This window comes from Cherax quadricarinatus, chromosome 66 (genome assembly GCF_038502225.1).
Source record: "Cherax quadricarinatus isolate ZL_2023a chromosome 66, ASM3850222v1, whole genome shotgun sequence".
Lineage (NCBI taxonomy): Eukaryota > Metazoa > Arthropoda > Malacostraca > Decapoda > Parastacidae > Cherax > Cherax quadricarinatus.
Genome location: NC_091357.1, coordinates 13270799 through 13292102, shown reverse-complemented (window position 1 = coordinate 13292102; position 21304 = coordinate 13270799). Strand labels below are relative to the sequence as shown.

The following is a 21304-nucleotide window of genomic DNA, read 5'->3' as shown; positions in this document are numbered from 1 at the left end:
AAGACAGAGTGTGTGGTTGTCAACAACAATGAGTGAGATGATTAAGTTGTCAGAATCTGGTTGTATCATTCTGGCTATATTATTCTGGTTGTATTATTCTGGCTGTATCATACTGGCTGTATCATCAGGGCATGTTAATTAAGTCATCATACTAGAGATAGACACATATTCTTAGAGCAAACACACATATCATATTAATACGCTGGTATTAACATGGAGAAATTAACAGTCAGTTTTTGGGCCGTGGGTCGCAAATAACAGCCAGTGACAGTGGTGGATGACAGTGGTGGGTGACAGTGGTGGATGACAATGGTGGATGAGTGAGTGATGGATGACAGTGGTGGATGACGGTGGATGCCAGTGACGGATGACAGTGGTGGATGAGTGATCGATGACAGTAATAAATGAGTGATGGATGAGAGGGAAGGGGTTGTCTTTAGCACATTTCTGGACTTGTTTTGTGGTGCGGAATTAATCAAGTATTTCTACTGTCCAACTTATTGACATCAGAGACAAAACTGAGGATTTTAAAGAGTCACCTGACGAGTGACCAGAGCATTATTATTATTATTATTATTATTATTATTATTATTATTATTATTATTATTATTATGGTGATGTTGAGAGAGAGAGAGAGAGAGAGAGAGAGAGAGAGAGAGAGAGAGAGAGAGAGAGAGAGAGGAATGTGGGAGTGTTGGAGAGAGTGCTGGTGCCATGTGGGGTGTGAGGGAGCGGGGGCCGGTGCCCCTTTGATCTTTTGGGCATAATGCCAGTTTTTCCTTCCTCTCTCTCTCTGGTAATATCGTCATTATTATCTATATTACTAACAATATCTACCTACCTGTTGTTGATTCCGGTGAGCAGTAACAGCCTGGTTGATGGCCTAACCAATTAGGCTGTTACTGCTAGCAGGACGCAATCCAACGTATACACCACAGCCTGGTCCATCTGTACAAAGAGACAGGGATCTGTCCGTAATTCCTCTTATATATACAGGAAGGATGTTGGTAATGACTTTAATTCAATAATTTTCCAATGTTGTGAGAATATAATAATAATAATAATAATAATAATAATAATAATAATAATAATAATAATAATAATAACAATAATAATAATAATAATAATAATAATAATAATAATAATAATAATAATAATAACAATAATAATAATAACAATAATAATAATAATAATAGTAATAATAATGACAATTATAATAATAATAATAGTAATAATAATGACAATAATAATAATAATAATAATAATAATAATAATAATAATAATAATGATATAGGTTTGTGAAAGAGGAGTGGAACCACAGAAGAGAAAAGTGAAGAAAGATGTGTGGTGTGTTGAGTCATCGGTGGAAACTGATAACCTTATAGAGAAAAAAACTTGAGAGAGGTGGGAGAGGAAATAATGTAGGAGGGGATAGTAGTAGTAGCAACACTGTTATATAGGTGTGAAGCATGGGTTGTGAATGTTGCAGCGAGGAGGAGGAGGAGGAGGCTGGAGGTGTGTACGAGAGCAATGTGTGGTGTCAATATAGTCTGGAGATTAGAAAGAAAGGTGTGAGATTACCAGATTCAAAGATTCAGAGAGTTGTTGCGGTAGTTTGGGCATTTAGAGAGGATGGAGCAAAATAGGATGACTATGAGAGTGCATAAGTCTCGGGTGGAGGGAAAGAGAGGTAGGGGGCTTTACCTGACAGGCTGGAGGGAAGAGGTAAAGAAAATTTGAGTACTAGGGACTTGGACATCCATCATGTTGGGACGGAGTGAGCAGAGGCAAGTGGTTTACACGATTAGACTTGCTGTTGGAATGAGAGCAGAGTAACATGAAGGGATTCAGGGGGAAAACTGGTTATCATGACTTTAGTACCAGAGGTGGGAAGTACTTTACTTGCACTCTGAAGGAGAGGCGGGAGATGTTACAGTTGGGAGGGTCATCTGAACTGTGATGTCAACACGCTTCTGGCAAGACACTGACTGTATGAATGATGGGGAAAGTGTCTCCTCTGGAGCCACCAGTATTCTTGAGGTTGCTGTTCCTTACCTTCCTCCCCTAGGGCTTCCCCTTACCCTCCTCACCTAGAGCTTCCCCTTACCCTCCTCCCCTAAGGCTTCCCCTTATCCTCCTTACTTAGGGCTTCCCCTTACCCTCCTCCCCTAGGGCTTCCCCTTACCCTCCTTACTTAGGGCTTCCCCTTACCCTCCTCCCCTAAGGCTTCCCCTTACCCTCCTCCCCTAGGGCTTCCCCTTACCCTCCTCCCCTAGGGCTTCCCCTTACCCTCCTTACTTAGGGCTTCCCCTTACCCTCCTCCCCTAAGGCTTCCCCTTACCCTCCTCCCCTAGGGCTTCCCCTTACCCTCCTCCCCTAGGGCTTCCCCTTACCCTCCTCCCCTAGGGCTTCCCCTTACCCTCCTCCCCTAGGGCTTCCCCTTACCCTCCTTACTTAGGGCTTCCCCTTACCTTCCTCCCCTAGGGCTTCCCCTTACCCTCCTTACCTAGGGCTTCCCCTTACCCTCCTCCCCTAGGGCTTCCCCTTACCCTCCTCCCCTAGGACTTCCCTTACCCTCCTTACTTAGGGCTTCCCCTTACCTTCCTCCCCTAGGGCTTCCCCTTACCCTCCTTACCTAGGACTTCCCCTTACCCTCCTCCCCTAGGGGTTCCCCTTACCCTCCTCCCCTAGGGCTTCCCCTTACCCTCCTCCCCTAGGGCTTCCCCTTACCCTCCTCCCTTAGGGCTTCCCCTTACCCTCCTCCCCTAGGGCTTCCCCTTACCCTCCTCCCTTAGGGCTTCCCTTTACCCTCCTCCCCTAGGGCTTCCTCTTACCCTCCTCCCCTAGGGCTTCCCCTTACCCTCCTTACCTAGAGCTTCCTCTTACCATCTTCTCCTAAGGCTTCTGGGAATTTATTGTCCCTTCTCATAAAAGAGAGGCTTCCTGGAACCCCTTAAACTCTTCCCTAGCAGCTTCTGGAGCCCCCTTATCCCTCAACACTGGTACGCTATATACTGGCAACATCCTCAACACTGGTACACTATATACTGGCACCATCCTCAACACCGGTACACTATATACTGGCACCATCCTCAACACTGGTACACTATATATTGGCACCATCCTCAATACTGGTACACTATATACTGGCACCATCCTCAACACTGGTACACTATATACTGGCACCATACTCAACACTGGTACACTATATACTGGCACCATCCTCAACACTGGTACACTATATACTGGCACCATCCTCAACACTGGTACACTATATACTGGCACCATCCTCAACACTGGTACACTATATACTAGCACCATCCTCAACACTTGTACACTATATACTGGCACCATCCTCAACACTGGTACACTATATACTGGCACCATCCTCAACACTAGTACACTATATACTGGCAACATCTTCAGCACTGGTACGCTATATACTGGCACCATCCTCAACACTGGTACACTGTATACTGCCACCATCCTCAACACTGGCACACTATATACTGGCACCATCCTTAACACTGGTACACTATATACTGGCACCATCCTCAACACTGGTACACTATATACTGGCACCATCCTCAACACTGGTACACTATATACTGGCACCACCCTCAACACTGGTACACTATATACTGGCACCATCCTCAACACTGGTACACTATATACTGGCACCATCCTCAACACTGGTACGCTATATACTGGCATTATCCTCAACACTGGTACACTATATAATGGCACCATCCTCAACACTGGTACACTATATACTGGCACCATCCTCAAAACTGGCACGCTATATACTGGCACCATCCTCAACACTGGTACACTATATACTAGCACCATCCTCAACACTGGTACACTATATACTGGCACCATCCTCAACACTGGTACACTATATACTGGCACCATCCTCAACACTGGTACACTATATACTGGCACCATCCTCAACACTGGTACACTAAATACTGGCAACATCCTCAACACTGGTACGCTATATACTGGCACCATCCTCAACACTGGTACACTGTATACTGGCACCATCCTCAACACTGGTACACTATATACTGGCACCATCCTTAACACTGGTACACTATATACTGGCACCATCCTCAACACTGGTACACTATATACTGGCACCATCCTCAACACTGGTACACTATATACTGGCACCATCTTCAACACTGGTACACTATATACTGGCACCATCCTCAACACTGGTACAGTATATACTGGCACCATACTCAACACTGGTACACTATATACTGGCACCATCCTCAACCCTGATACACTATATACTGGCACCATCCTCAACACTGGTACGCTATATACTGGCACCATCCTCAACACTGGTACACTATATACTGGCACCATCCTCAACACTGGTACACTATATACTGGCACCATCCTCAACGCTGGTACACTATATACTGGCACCATCCTCAACACTGGTACACTATATACTGGCACCATCCTCAACACTGGTACACTATATACTGGCACCATCCTCAACCCTGGTACACTATATACTGGCACCATCCTCAACACTGGTACACTATATACTGGCACCATCCTCAACACTGGTACACTATATACTGGCACCATCCTCAACACTGGTACACTATATACTGGCAACATCCTCAACACTGGTACACTATATACTGGCAACATCCTCAACACTGGTGCACACACACTATATACTGGCACCATCCTCAACACTGGTACACTATATACTGGCACCATCCTCAACACTGGTACACTATATACTGGCACCATCCTCAACACTGGTACACTATATACTGGCACCATCCTCAACACTGGTACACTATATACTGGCACCATCCTCAACACTGGTACACACACGCTATATACTGGCACCATCCTCAACACTGGTACACTATATACTGGCACCATCCTCAACACTGGTACACTATATACTGGCACCATCCTCAACACTGGTACACTATATACTAGCACCATCCTCAACACTGGTACACTATATACTGGCACCATCCTCAACCCTGGTACACTATATACTGGCACCATCCTCAACACTGATACACTATATCCTGGCACCATTCTCAACACTGGTACACTATATACTGGCACCATACTCAACACTGGTACACTATATACTGGCACTATCCTCAACACTGGTACACTATATACTGGCACCCTCCTCAACACTGGTACACTATATACTGGCACCATCCTCAACACTGGTACACTATATACTGGCACCATCCTCAACACTGGTACACTATATACTGGCACCATCCTCAACACTGGTACACTATATACTGGCACCATCCTCAACACTGGTACACTATATACTGGCACCAGGGCTCTGGTGGCCTGGTGGTTAACGCTCTCGCTTCACACGGCGAGGGCCTGGGTTCGATTCCCAGCCAGAGTAGAAACATTGGACGTGTTTCTTTCCACCTGTTGTCTATGTTCCCCATCAGTAAAATGGGTACCTGGGTGTTAGTCGACTGGTGTGGGTCGCATCCTGGGACACTGACCTAAGGAGGCCTGGTCACAGACCGGGCCGCGGGGGCGTTGACCCCCGGAACTCTCTCCAGGTAAACACTGGTACACTATATACTGGCACCATCATCAACCCAGTGCCTATCTTGCAGACTATCCATCCAACCCAGTTCCTATCCTGCAGACTATGCACACAACCCAGTGCCTATCCTGCAGACTATCCACGCAACCCAGTGCCTATTCTGCAGACTCTCCACCCAACACAGTGCCTATCCTGCAGACTATCCACCCAACCCAGTGCCTATCCTGCAGACTATCCACCCAACACAGTGCCTATCCTGCAGACTATCCACCCAACCCAGTGCCTATCCTGCAGACTATCCACCCAACCCAGTGCCTATCCTGCAGACTATCCACCCAACACAGTGCCTATCCTGCAGACTATCCACCCAACCCAGTGTCTATCCTGCAGACTATCCACCCAACCCAGTGCCTATCCTGCAGACTCTCCACCCAACCCAGTGCCTATCCTGCAGACTCTCCACCCAACCCAGTGCCTATCCTGCAGACTCTCCACCCAACCCAGTGCCTATCCTGCAGACTATCCACCCAACCCAGTGCCTATCCTGCAGACTATCCAACCCAGCTTCCCTGAATCAGCACACACAGAAAACATGAGAACGTGTGCGACACGTGTAATACGGGGTTATAACTCGGGGTAGGGATGTAGAGTGGCTTGTAGCCCTCTGCTACAACGGCCAGGTAGTGTGAGAGGATGGGTGTCCTCCCACAAGTCTGCAATCACGGAGTATAACAAGTAATTTATGTTCTTTTTCTCTGTTCAGGTGCCTGCTTAAGGAACACGCGTACGCGCACGCGCACATACACACATAAGCACACACGCACAAACACATATTTGATCCGAGGAAAGTCAAGGGGTAGCTTCACTTTCTTGGATCAAGAGCCCTTCACCAGAAAGACGGTCCATATTCCCTTTCTCAGTACATTGACTAGTCTGAGGTGACTCTGCCTTCAAGGGGGTGGGAAAGAGGGCTTGGGGTTTGGGAAGGGCTTTTAATCCCAGGAACTGGGGCTACCCTTCATTTCCTGTGACCACTGATAATTAATGGGTAGGTGAGATTGGCGATGGGTGGGTGGGTGTGTTAGGAAGGTCCTGGGTGGGTGGGTGGGTTAGGAAAGCCCCAGGTGGGTGGTTGGCTGAAAAACGGGTGGGTTTCGATGGATTATATATATCCTGGGTGGGTGGGAAAACGGGTGGGTGGGTGTATGGTTAGATATGTCCTTAAAACGGGTGGACGGATGGATGGATTATATATGTCCTGGGTGGGTGGGTGTCCTGGGTTTGGCTGGGAAAAATGGGTGGGTGGATGGATGGGTTACATATGTCCTGGGTGGGTGGTTGGTAAGACGGGTGGGTGGGTGGATGGATGGGTTACATATATCCCGGGTGGGTGGGTGGGTGGGAGGCTGGGAAAACGGGTGAAAACGGGTGGATGGGTGGGCGTGAGGTGCTATATATATACACTCACACAGAGAGGCGTGGCTGGCATGGTTCCAGTGTGTGTGTGTATGTCTACTGTAGGTTGAGATCAAGTTCCTGGCCCCGGCCTCATACCTGCAAAATGGTCCAGCAATTAACATATATATATATATATATATATATATATATATATATATATATATATATATATATATATATATATATATATATATATATATATATATATATATATATGAGAATAGTAAAATCGTGTTGTTTACAACATATTTCGACTCTACTGGGAGGTTTGATGTCTTTTCTGAGTATCTTGTAAGTTGTGATCATGTCTCAACTGGTAATTCTCTCTCTTGCGTGACTTCCAGAGTTAAGTGAGTCTCTAGTAATGCTCCAGCACTCACAGTTTTGGAACTTGGCGTTGTCAGACCTATACTTTCTCTCCAGTTCTTGAAGGTGCTGTCTCAGCAGTGACCTTCATAATGGTGCTGTGCATTCTGAGACAAGTCTGACTTACGTCGTCTGTGATACTTTGAAGTGACAGCACAAAGGCACAATACAGTGACTGGAATAATACACAGTCACTAGTCACAGTGCGACTATTTAATGGTCCAAGTCGGACCGAAAAGTCATCATAAAGATTCCTATATGCGGGTTATTTGTGTATCTTTAAGCGGATTTTTTATTGGCCTATCTGATGGCAATTCTGAGAATTGCTGGCGTCGCATGCGTTGCTGATGTTGTGTTAAATGTGACGCGCCTCTGGTGATGTGTTTGATGTAATGATTACTCTCAAATCCTTCTACATGTTCACTTTTTTGTGAGTTCTTCCCTCCCAGACTATACAGTTGGTGGTCCTCCAGCCGTTCTGATTTACAAGACCTTCCACTTTTTTGAGCTAAAGTGCAGTAGCTGGCTGACCACTTGTGCACCTTGGTCTTGTTATAGTTTGATCACGACTCTAGTATTCTCATTAGTTTCAAGTCATCAGTAAACAGCAATACATTTACTTAATGTCTTAACTATATGTGAATAAGCATGGGATCCCAGTACTGTCCTCCACCACACAGAATGACATATTCACACACGTCTTGATATACTCTCTCAGTGATATAAGTGCTTTAGTTACACTTGGTCAGAGGCACTTGTCGATCCACTTGGTCTCTCTTTTTGCAAGTGTATGTGTATGTGCGCTTAGGTTTATAGTCAACACTGCAGGCTAATAACCTCCGTCAGGAAGGCATCATTGGTCACCTGTACGTAACCCAGCGTGTGTTGCTCTTAGCTGTCAAGAGGGTCATTGCCTCTCTCTCTCTCTCTCTCTCTCTCTCTCTCTCTCTCTCTCTCTCTCTCTCAAGAGGACGCCGCCTCTCCAAAATCAACACTACTGCCACACCACATTCTTAAATCTCAACCTTACAACTCTACTGCCACGCCATGGGATTGTCAGCAGTAAAACCAACACTTGAAACCTGCTGAAGAGGACCTCAGAAGCACACACACACACATATATATGAATATATATATATATATATATATATATATATATTTATATATATATATATATATATATATATATATATATATATATATATATATATATATATATATATATATAATTTTTTTTTTTTTTAACAAGTCGGTCGTCTCCCACCGAGGCAGGGTGACCCAAAAAAGAAAGAAAATCCCCAAAAAGAAAATACTTTCATCATCATTCAACACTTTCACCACACTCACACATTATCACTGCTTTTGCAGAGGTGCTCAGAATATAACAGTTTAGAAGCATATACGTATAGAGATACACAACATATCCCTCCAAACTGCCAATATCCCAAACCCCTCCTTTAAAGTGCAGGCATTGTACTTCCCATTTCCAGGACTCAAGTCCGACTATATGAAAATAACCGGTTTCCCTGAATCCCTTCACTAAATATTACCCTGCTCACACTCCAACAGATCGTCAGGTCCCAAGTATCATTCGTCTCCATTCACTCCTATCTAACACGCTCATGCACGCTTGCTGTATAGGTATATTGTTTTCATATATGTAAATAAATAAAACACATGCAACACCTGGTTGTCCCGTAACTTCGTCCATCTCCTGCACTCAAAGTTAAGTAAACAGTGACTTACCTAGCATTTCCTAATATTTTGTGACATTATTTAACTGTCCTGCACCAATACAGTTACAGTTACTGAAGCCATACTTCAGTAAATTGTTCAGTGTCATCAGTGCACATTTTGCCACTTACCTACAGCCTCTTAAATTTTGTACATTTATTTGGCACTCCTACATTTTTAAATTCCAGTATTTTATTCTGCTTCTTGCACCTCAGTTCTTGATTTAAATTGTTCAGTGTTAACCATTTATACAATTTACCTCTCACACACAGTTTGCTAGTAATTCCTGCGTGCTGTTAATTTTGTTAGTTGCACCTGCAAGTTAGTCACAGATTGTTGACAACCCTGCACTGTTTTGTTTGTTAGTTTTTTTTCTTTTAATAAGTGTAATCTTCAAGTACTTAAGTATTAGTTTATTCTACCTGCAGTGAAACAATCTGTGCCTAGCCCATTACACTTTTCTCCTGTTTCCCCATTTATTTGCTCTATACCTACGGGCCCACCAGTATTGTCACGTCGGGACGACGCGAGGTGCGTGGCCGAGCAAATGTAGACAGCCTGTACTGTCAGAACACACAGCCTAGCCGTCTGCTCTGACTAGTTCATATTTCGCGGCATTTAGGTGCTGCCCTCTGTAGGCTCACCCAGGTCAGTGGGAGGCTCAGCCCAGCCGCTCTCACTCCTAGGCCGACCGACTTGACAGACACAAGTGCTCCCCCTCCACGGACTGGCTTGCGGTCACTCCCTCACACTGCCCGTTGTGTACTCACTCCTATCCAATTAAAGCCAAACTAGTCCACGGCCGTATCACTGCTACCTACGCTACCTTCATCGGCACTAAACCGCTGTTCAGCAGTAAGAACAGCAATAACATTGTCCCTCAGATCTGAGAGGTGTTGTCCCTCAGATCTGACAGGTGTTGTCCCTCAGATCTGAGAGGTGTTTTCCCTCAGATCTGACAGGTGTTCAGTCCCTCAGATCTGAGAGGTGTTCAGTCCCTCAGATCTGATAGGTATGCAGTCCCTCAGTCTTGATAACTCCAAAAAAGAAAACCCACGAGTTAGGTGAGAGTTTTTAAAGACCAGAGTCACGTTCTTACCATCCACCCACAACACAGTAGAGAGCTCGCTGTTTTATCCTGGCTCAGTGCTGGGGCTTTGGGCTCACAACCAACAGGATCGGGGTTCGATATCCGGGTAGGGTGAGATGTACGGAATACGGGTGGTTCCTCACACCTGTTGACCTATGTTCACCCAGCAGGAAATAGGTACCTGGGTGTTTGTCGTCCTACACCTGCTGCTCGATGTTCACCTAGCATGAAATAGGTACCTGGGTGTTAATATCCTTTCACCTGTTGCCTCTGTTCACTTGGAAGTAGGTACCTAGGTGGTAGTCACCTTATTCCTGTTCCTTCTGTTCACCTAGAAGTAAACAGATGTTGATCTATCTATTTACTTCTAGGTAGATGTTAATCTACCTATTTACTTCTGGGGGATATGACCTCAGAGGAAGTAAGCCATAGTACCTGGTTTACCTGGGTTATCCTGGGTTATGACGACCCCAGAGGAAGTAGGCCACACTGCTTGGCTTCCCTGGGTTATCAACCTCTCCCCAGAGAACTCAAATAACGACCCCAGAAGAAGTAAGCCACACTGCTTGGCTTTTCTAGGTTATCCTGGGTTATCAACCTCTCCCCAGGGAACCCAAATAATGCCCTCTCCCTCTCCGGTATTTTCTTACCAGTCAATTAAGTAAGTCAACAGTTACAGTTCCATCAGTCAGTTTTATCAAAACAATCTTATCAGCTCATCTTGTCAATTAATTACTGTTGGTTGGTTAATGGGATTTAAAGCCTATCGACTACACGATGATCGTTAAGGCTGCATATCGTCTAATCTTTAAAACAGATTAAACTCTCAGTATATATATATATATATATATATATATATATATATATATATATATATATATATATATATATATATATATATATATATATATAAACTATTTGCCTTATATACACCTATCAGTATATATAAACTAATATATACTTCTCGGTGTGTATATACTGAGATGTGTATACCTCTCAGTGTACGTACACAGGGATATACCCCTTTCGGCGTACTGTATATACGATGAGAAATATACGCCTCACCGGGAATATATACACAGAGATACAAACCTCTGTGTATATACACTGTGTATATACTCTGTGTATATACACGCCTCTCCGTGTATATACACTAAGTGATATACACATTTTTCAATGTATATACCAACGAATCAATTACGTGATAATTATCCAGGAATCATCCTGATAATTGCTCTCGTAATTATCAGACTTTTAGTAATTACAAGTTAATCAAAATACATTATTCTCTGATGGATTAAAATACATTTATCTTTTAAGACTTTTTGAGGTGCTCAGGTGTTGGTAAACTCACATGTGCGTATACCACATGTGCATGCCATATGGTATACTGCGTATACCATATGTGTGTATACTGCGTATACGAATATATAGTATACTCACATGCAGCATAATCACAGGCAGAATACACTCACGTGCAATATACTAGTATGCAGTGCACTCACATGCAGTATACTGAGAGTATATCCACATACTATACATCAGACACGCGAGATTCATTTTGTGTTCACTATAAAGGGGTCTCGCATATCTCCTACACATATACTGTGCCGTAGAGTAGACTCAATCACTGCACTATTATCGTCAAAGTTACGGCGAAGAGCTAAATCCATATGGTTCCCAGAGGGGCTTGGCACTAGAGCTACACTCTGGAAGCTGGTCTTGATGGCAGTTCTCTGGGGGAAAGAAAATTTGATGCAGTGTCACAGATCTTGGTGGCTTGTTGTGGTTTTGCTTACGCTGTATGCAAGTACTAACCTCTTATTGTGGTTTTTGTAGGGCCACTAACAGCTTACGCCGTATGCAGGTCTACCAACCTCGTGTTGTGATTTACAGGGAAACTGACAGCTTACGCCGTATGCAGGTCTACCAACCTCGTGTTGTGATTTATAGGGCCACTGACAGCTTACGCCGTATGCAGGTCTACTAACCTCGTGTTATGGTTTATAGGGTCACTGACAGCTTACGCCCTATACAGGTCTACTATCCTCGTGTTGTGGTTTATAGGGCTTGTGCCGTATGCAGCCTTCTGGGTCGCGGTTGGTGGTCCCTACTGACCTTACCAATGAACAGTATTCTGATAGTTTGAGAATTTCTTATTGAAGCCTCCATAGCTTGATCACTGGAGCCTCCAATAGCTTGATCACAGGAGCCTCTAACAGCTTTATCACTGGAGTTATGGGCTCACACTATGCGTCATCTCAGTTCGAGTTCCCTCACTCACGGAAAATTCAGATATATATATATATATATATATATATATATATATATATATATATATATATATATATATATATATATATATATATACATAATATTTCAACCTCGTACATCCGACAGGACTGCTCCTGTTGATACACTCGTACGCCTGGCAGCGCTGCTTTCCTCGGCAGTGCCAGATGCCCTCCTCCCTGCCAGACATCCACCTGGAAATGACGCAACTAACGTAGAAAGAAGTGACCTCCTGTGTTTATATAACGAAATCTGTAGGTGAATAAGTTCCTAGTCACGAGTTGACGGTGAACTTAATAAAGAAGTTCAATGATTTGTTCAGCCATGGGTGAACTCTCTCTCTCTCTCTCTCTCTCTCTCTCTCTCTCTCTCTCTCTCTCTTTTCCCCTACACCCTCCCCCCCAACACCCTACTCCTCCCCTCTCGACAGTGAAGGGGTCAGCTGATCTGCTGGAACGAAACAAGCTGGTGAAGGGCTTTTGATCCGGCGAATTGGAGCTACTAACCCCTTTCTCGGATCAAACTTAATTAACCTCTAACCCTCACTTTCTCCAGGAATATAATACAATAACAATAATAATAATAATAATAATAATAATAATAATAATAATAATAATAATAATAATTATAGTAATAATTATTTCTCAAAGCATGTAGATTTTCGATGACAGATACTGTCAGAACAGTGTTGTCAGTTCTCTAGATGACAGATACTGTCAGAACAGTGTTGTTAGTTTTCTAGATGACAGATACTGTCAGAACAGTGTTGTTAGTTCTCTAGATGACAGATACTGTCAGAACAGTGTTGTCAGTTCTCTAGATGACAGATACTGTCAGAACAGTGTTGTTAGTTCTCTAGATGACAGATACTGTCAGAACAGTGTTGTCAGTTCTCTAGATGACAGATACTGTCAGAACAGTGTTGTCAGTTCTCTAGATGACAGATACTGTCAGAACAGTGTTGTTAGTTCTCTAGATGACAGATACTGTCAGAACAGTGTTGTCAGTTCTCTAGATGACAGATACTGTCAGAACAGTGTTGTTAGTTCTCTAGATGACAGATACTGTCAGAACAGTGTTGTTAGTTCTCTAGATGACAGATACTGTCAGAACAGTGTTGTTAGTTTTCTAGATGACAGATACTGTCAGAACAGTGTTGTTAGTTCTCTAGATGACAGATACTGTCAGAACAGTGTTGTTAGTTTTCTAGATGACAGATACTGTCAGAACAGTGTTGTTAGTTCTCTAGATGACAGATACTGTCAGAACAGTGTTGTTAGTTTTCTAGATGACAGATACTGTCAGAACAGTGTTGTTAGTTCTCTAGATGACAGATACTGTCAGAACAGTGTTGTTAGTTCTCTAGATGACAGATACTGTCAGAACAGTGTTGTTAGTTCTCTAGATGACAGATACTGTCAGAACAGTGTTGTTAGTTCTCTAGATGACAGATACTGTCAGAACAGTGCTGTCACTTTCCTATACGACAAGTGCCATCATAACACAAGTGTCGCCAGCACTATTATTATCCCAGTCACTTTACCATTTACCTAACACTTTACGCCTTCACTTGTATGTAAGTCCTGTTCGTAAGACCAGCGGTCCAGTGCTGTCTTTTCCAGCTGCGTTATAATCATAACTATAATTTTTAAAGAGGTGGAGGTGTAAGCCAGCGGAACGCCTCGGTCAGATGACTAAAAGCTCCTTCAGCTGCGGGTCATTATATGAGTAAGACCCGCGTCAGGAAACACCTATTCTGTTTCCTGATGAGCCTAACCTAACTTAACCTAACCTAACCTAACTTAACTTAACTTAACTTAACTTAACTTAACTTAACTTAACTTAACTTAACTTAACTTAACTTAACTTAACTTAACCTAACCTAACGTAAGCTAACTATGTCAATAATAATTTTCCTGTCTTTGCAGGTATGTGTGCTTCCGTCTCACAGCAAAGTGTAAGTCAACACTCTTTCTCCCTCTCTCTCTCTCTCTCTCTCTCTCTCTCTCTCTCTCTCTCTCTCTCTCTCTCTCTCTCTCTCTCTCTCTCTCTCTCTCTCTCTCTCTCTCTCTCTCTCTCTCTCTCTCTCTCTCTCTCTCTCTCTCTCTCTCTCTCTCTCTCTCTCTCTCTCTCTCTCTCTCTCTCTCTCTCTCTCTCTCTCTCTCTCTCGCTCTCTCTCTCTTACGTAGTTTCCCCTCAATAACTGTCTGAATAAATGAGATTACTGATACTTAAGTAAGTGTTCATGTATGTGTGTTTACCCGGAAGGTAGACAGAGGTCATGTTATAACATGTAACTTGTACATGTGTAGTATACAATACCGACAAGATAAAGAATTAGACACATGTGCAACATCTGGGTATCTTTATTGGTAGACGTTCCGCCATCCAGTGGTTTTATCAATACAAGGACATAATGTGAAGACAGTAGAACTATATACAAAAGATGAGGTAATCAGTCCCTCAGTTTTGGAGTTGGTAAAGACCATCGTAGTCTTGAAGAGTCTGAAGTACAGGCAGTAAGACTGTCGCTTATATACTGGCGTCACATATTTTGCAAAAGCCTTTGACAAGTGTGATCATGGTGGAGTAGCGGCCAAAATGCGCACTGAAGGGATAACTGGCAAGGCGGGCAGATTGATCTTCAACTTTCTAACAAATCGAACACAAAGAGTAGTGGTAATCACACTTGTCAAAGGCTTTTGCAAAATATGTGACGCCAGTATATAAGCGACAGTCTTACTGCCTGTGCCTCAGACTCTTCAAGACTACGATGGTCTTTACCAACTCCTAAACTGAGGGACTGATTACCTCATCTTTTGTATATAGTTCTACTGTCTTCACATTATGTCCTTGTATTGATAAAACCACTGGATGGCGGAACGTCTACCAATAAAGATACCCAGATGTTGCACATGTGTCTAATTCTTCATCTTGTCGGTATTGTATACTACACATGTACAAGTTACATATTATAACATAACGTGTGTCTACAGGTAAAAAGTCTACAGATAAGAAATGTCTACAGGTAAAAAGTCTACAGGTAGAAACGTCCTACATGTAGTCGCTCTTGTTAATGAGAACTAAGAATTCACAATATCGAGAATGTAGGGAAAATGGAGAGTTGGTACCCACATAACTCCTGGGTTTTCACAAGTGATTGCACTCACGATGATGTGAAATCCACGACTGCATTCATGCATTCATAGGCGTGAAGGACGTCTGAGTCACGGCTCCTCGAAACCTCAGGAAGGAAGAGTGTTGGAAGGAAGGTGATGGATCGAAGGTATTAGAAGGAAGGTGATGGATCGAAGGTATTAGAAGGAAGGTGATGGATCGAAGGTATTAGAAGGAAGGTGTTGGAAGGAAGGTGTTGGAAGGAAGGTGTTGGAAGGAAGGTGTTGGAAGGAAGGTGTTGGAAGGAAGGTGATGGATCGAAGGTATTAGAAGGAAGGTGTTGGAAGGAAGGTGTTGGAAGGAAGGTGTTGGAAGGAAGGTGTTGGAAGGAAGGTGATGGATCGAAGGTATTAGAAGGAAGGTGATGGATCGAAGGTATTAGAAGGAAGGTGTTGGAAGGAAGGTGTTGGAAGGAAGGTGTTGGAAGGAAGGTGTTGGAAGGAAGGTGATGGATCGAAGGTATTAGAAGGAAGGTGATGGATCGAAGGTATTAGAAGGAAGGTGTTGGAAGGAAGGTGTTGGAAGGAAGGTGATGGATCGAAGGTATTAGAAGGAAGGTGTTGGAAGGAAGGTGTTGGAAGGAAGGTGATGGATAGAAGGTATTAGAAGGAAGGTGTTGGAAGGAAGGTGTTGGAAGGAAGGTGATGGATCGAAGGTATCAGAAGGAAGGTGTTGGAAGGAAGGTGATGGATCGAAGGTATTAGAAGGAAGGTGTTGGAAGGAAGGTGTTGGAAGGAAGGTGATAGATCGAAGGTATTAGAAGGAAGGTGTTGGAAGGAAGGTGTTGGAAGGAAGGTGTTGGAAGGAAGGTGATGGATCGAAGGTATTAGAAGGAAGGTGTTGGAAGGAAGGTGATGGATCGAAGGTATTAGAAGGAAGGTGTTGGAAGGAAGGTGATGGATCGAAGGTATTAGAAGGAAGGTGTTGGAAGGAAGGTGTTAGAAGGAAGGTGTTGGAAGGAAGGTGTTAGAAGGAAGGTATTGGAAGGAAGGTGTTGGAAGGAAGGTGTTGGAAGGAAGGTGTTGGAAGGAAGGTGTTGGAAGGAAGGTGATGGATCGAAGGTATTAGAAGGAAGGTGATGGATCGAAGGTATTAGAAGGAAGGTGTTGGAAGGAAGGTGTTGGAAGGAAGGTGATGGATCGAAGGTATTAGAAGGAAGGTGTTGGAAGGAAGGTGATGGATCGAAGGTATTAGAAGGAAGGTGTTGGAAGGGTGTTCCAATAATCATGGTTGAAGATAAAGTTCCTAGGGTGAGTAAGTATGTGATAAAGTTCCTAGAGTGAGTAAGTATGTGATAAAGTTCCTAGGGTGAGTAAGTATGTGATAAAGTTCCTAGGGTGAGTAAGTATGTGATAAAGTTCCTAGGGTGAGTAAGTATGTGATAAAGTTCCTAGGGTGAGTAAGTATGTGATAAAGTTCCTAGGGTGAGTAAGTATGTGATAAAGTTCCTAGGGTGAGTAAGTATGTGATAAAGTTCCTAGGGTGAGTATGTGAAAGCTTTACTGAAGCAACATTTCGCCCACCAGTGGCTTTCTCAACCCATGTGTTGCACATGTGTTTTATTCATCAATAAAGAGACGCAGGTGTCGTCTTCATTGCCAACTTGTAATTGTAAGTGTAGATAAGACACATGTGTAATACCAGGACGTTTACCGGGGCGATGTTTCGATCGTGGAGCCTTCCTCAGTCCAATCACTCGGTTGTGAAAGGTTGTACGGACGAAACATCTCGTTAAAAAAATATTCCTAATACTACACATTTGTCTTTACAAGATTAAAATTGTCTGCTGTCCGCCAGCAACAACAGCCTGGCTGATCACGGCAGCAGCAAAGAATTTAGTCCTCAGACCGGGCTGTGAGGCTTCACAAACCATTAAAAAAAAGCCCGCAGGCTTCACTTTTCGTTCATTGAAGATGTGAGTTATCTTTCGCCGCGCGCCTGTGCGAAACCTCAAGATGTGCGAAACCTCAAGGTGTGCGAAACCTCAAGATGTGCAAAACCTCAAGGTGTGCGAAACCTCAAGGTGTGCGAAACCTCAAGATGTGCAAAACCTCAAGGTGTGCGAAACCTCAAGATGTGCGAAACCTCAAGATGTGCGAAACCTCAAGGTGTGCAAAACCTCAAGGTGTGCGAAACCTCAAGATGTGCGAAACCTCAAGGTGTGCGAAACCTCAAGATGTGCGAAACCTCAAGATGTGCGAAACCTCAAGGTGTGCGAAACCTCAAGATGTGCAAAACCTCAAGGTGTGCGAAACCTCAAGGTGTGCGAAACCTCAAGATGTGCAAAATCTCAAGGTGTGCGAAACCTCAAGATGTGCGAAACATCAAGGTGTGCGAAACCTCAAGATGTGCTAAACATCAAGGTGTGCGAAACCTCAAGATATGCGAAACATCAAGGTGTGCTAAACCTCAATGTGTGCAAAATCTCAAGATGTGCGAAACATCAAGGTGTGCGAAACATCAATATGTGCGAAACCTCAAGGTGTGCGAAACCTCAAGATGTGCTAAAAATCAAGGTGTGCAAAACCTCAAGGTGTGCGAAACCTCAACATGAGCGAAACCTCAAGGTGTGCGAAACCTCAACATGAGCGAAACCTCAACATGTGCGAAACCTCAACATAAGCGAAACCTCAAGGTGTGCGAAACCTCAACATGATAGAAACCTTAATATACAATTAAGCCACCGGTGGGTGCCACTGCCCTTATCAATGCCATAACTAATCAGCTGATGTCACTGATGGATAGTCCCGCCCCGCCCCGCCCCGTCCCGCCCCGCCCCGCCTCGTCCCGCCCCACCTAGTCCCGCCTCGTCCCGCCCCGCCCCGCCTCGTCCTGACCCTATCACACTGGCTAGTCTCCTTTGTGCCAACAGTGTGGGCAGTTAGCACTGCCCTCTGTCCCCCAGTCTTCACTCAGTGCCAGTGACCGGCAGTGACACCCAGGGTGACATGTTGAGTAGATTTTAAGTACAGGTGGGTGGTTTTTAAAACACCTGAATGGCTGAAAAACACGTGTTAGATTGTGACCATCATGAGTTTTGACATGAAGGTCAGTGACCTGGGTCAGTGACCTGGGTCAGTGACCTGGGTAGTGATGACCTCGAAGCTGAGTAACTTTGTCTTCGTTATATGTATATTCTTGAGATCTTCAGAGTGCTGTAAGTGGTGTGTGATAACAGTTGGCAATTGTAGTCAAAGATGGTTACCTCATACACCAGCTGTCACCTGGACACTGTCAGTGCCCCACATCAACTAGCTGTGATAAACCAGCCATCACCTGGACACTGTCAGTGCCCAACATCAACTAGCTGTGATAAACCAGCCATCACCTGGACACTGTCAGTGCCCCACATCAACTAGCTGTGATAAACCAGCCATCACCTGGACACTGTCAGTGCCCAACATCAACTAGCTGTGATAAACCAGCCATCACCTGGACACTGTCAGTGCCCCACATCAACTAGCTGTGATAAACCAGCCATCACCTGGACACTGTCAGTGCCCAACATCAACTAGCTGTGATAAACCAGCCATCACCTGGACACTGTCAGTGCCCCACATCAACTAGCTGTGATAAACCAGCCATCACCTGGACACTGTCAGTGCCCCACATCAACTAGCTGTGATAAACCAGCCATCACCTGGGACACTGTCAGTGCCCCACACCAACTAGCTGTGATAAACCAGCCATCACCTGGACACTGTCAGTGCCCCACACCAACTAGCTGTGATAAACCAGCCATCACCTGGACACTGTCAGTGCCCCACACCAACTAGCTGTGATAAACCAGCCATCACCTGGGACACTGTCAGTGCCCCACACCAACTAGCTGTGATAAACCAGTCATCACCTGGACACTGTCAGTGCCCCACATCAACTAGCTGTGATAAACCAGCCATCACCTGGACACTGTCAGCGCCCCACATCAACTAGCTGTGATAAACCAGCCATCACCTGGACACTGTCAGCGCCCCACATCAACTAGCTGTGATAAACCAGCCATCACCTGGACACTGTCAGCGCCCCACATCAACTAGCTGTGATAAACCAGCCATCACCTGGGACACTGTCAGCGCCCCACACCAACTAGCTGTGATAAACCAGCCATCACCTGGGACACTGTCAGTGCCCTACATCAACTAGCTGTGATAAACCAGCCATCACCTGGGACACTGTCAGCGCCCCACACCAACTAGCTGTGATAAACCAGCCATCACCTGGGACACTGTCAGTGCCCCACATCAACTAGCTGTGATAAACCAGCCATCACCTGCGACACTGTCAGAGCCCCACATCAACTAGCTGTGATAAACCAGCCATCACCTGGGACACTGTCAGTGCCCCACATCAACTAGCTGTGATAAACCAGCCATCACCTGGGACACTGTCAGCGCCCCACATCAACTAGCTGTGATAAACCAGCCATCACCTGGGACACTGTCAGCGCCCCACATCAACTAGCTGTGATAAACCAGCCATCACCTGGGACACTGTCAGCGCCCCACATCAACTAGCTGTGATAAACCAGCCATCACCTGGGACACTGTCACCGCCCCACATCAACTAGCTGTGATAAACCAGCCATCACCTGGGACACTGTCAGCGCCCCACATCAACTAGCTGTGATAAACCAGCCATCACCTGGGACACTGTCAGTGCCCCACATCAACTAGCTGTGATAAACCAGCCATCACCTGGGACACTGTCATTGCCCCACATCAACTAGCTGTGATAAACCAGCCATCACCTGGGACACTGTCAGTGCCCCACATCAACTAGCTGTGATAAACCAGCCATCACCTGGACACTGTCAGTGCCCAACATCAACTAGCTGTGATAAACCAGCCATCACCTGGACACTGTCAGTGCCCCACATCAACTAGCTGTGATAAACCAGCCATCACCTGGACACTGTCAGCGCCCCACATCAACTAGCTGTGATAAACCAGCCATCACCTGGACACTGTCAGTGCCCCACATCAACTAGCTGTGATAAACCAGCCATCACCTGGACACTGTCAGCGCCCCACATCAACTAGCTGTGATAAACCAGCCATCACCTGGGACACTGTCAGCGCCCCACATCAACTAGCTGTGATAAACCAGCCATCACCTGGGACACTGTCAGTGCCCCACATCAACTAGCTGTGATAAACCAGCCATCACCTGGACACTGTCAGCGCCCCACATCAACTAGCTGTGATAAACCAGCCATCACCTGGACACTGTCAGTGCCCCACATCAACTAGCTGTGATAAACCAGCCATCACCTGGGACGCTGTCAGTGCCCCACATCAACTAGCTGTGATAAACCAGCCATCACCTGGACACTGTCAGTGCCCCACATCAACTAGCTGTGATAAACCAGCCATCACCTGGACACTGTCAGCGCCCCACATCAACTAGCTGTGATAAACCAGCCATCACCTGGGACACTGTCAGCGCCCCACATCAACTAGCTGTGATAAACCAGCCATCATCTGGGACACTGTCAGCGCCCCACATCAACTAGCTGTGATAAACCAGCCATCACCTGGACACTGTCAGCGCCCCACATCAACTAGCTGTGATAAACCAGCCATCACCTGGACACTGTCAGCGCCCCACATCAACTA

The 21304-nt window shown here is 45.0% G+C and overlaps 1 protein-coding gene across 8 annotated transcripts in view; it reads left to right on the top strand.

Moving 5' to 3' along the window:
- The window catches only part of LOC128704175 (rho GTPase-activating protein 45), a 525272-nt gene that overhangs the window by 131684 nt on the left and 372284 nt on the right, over positions 1-21304 (top strand). The window lies entirely within an intron of this gene.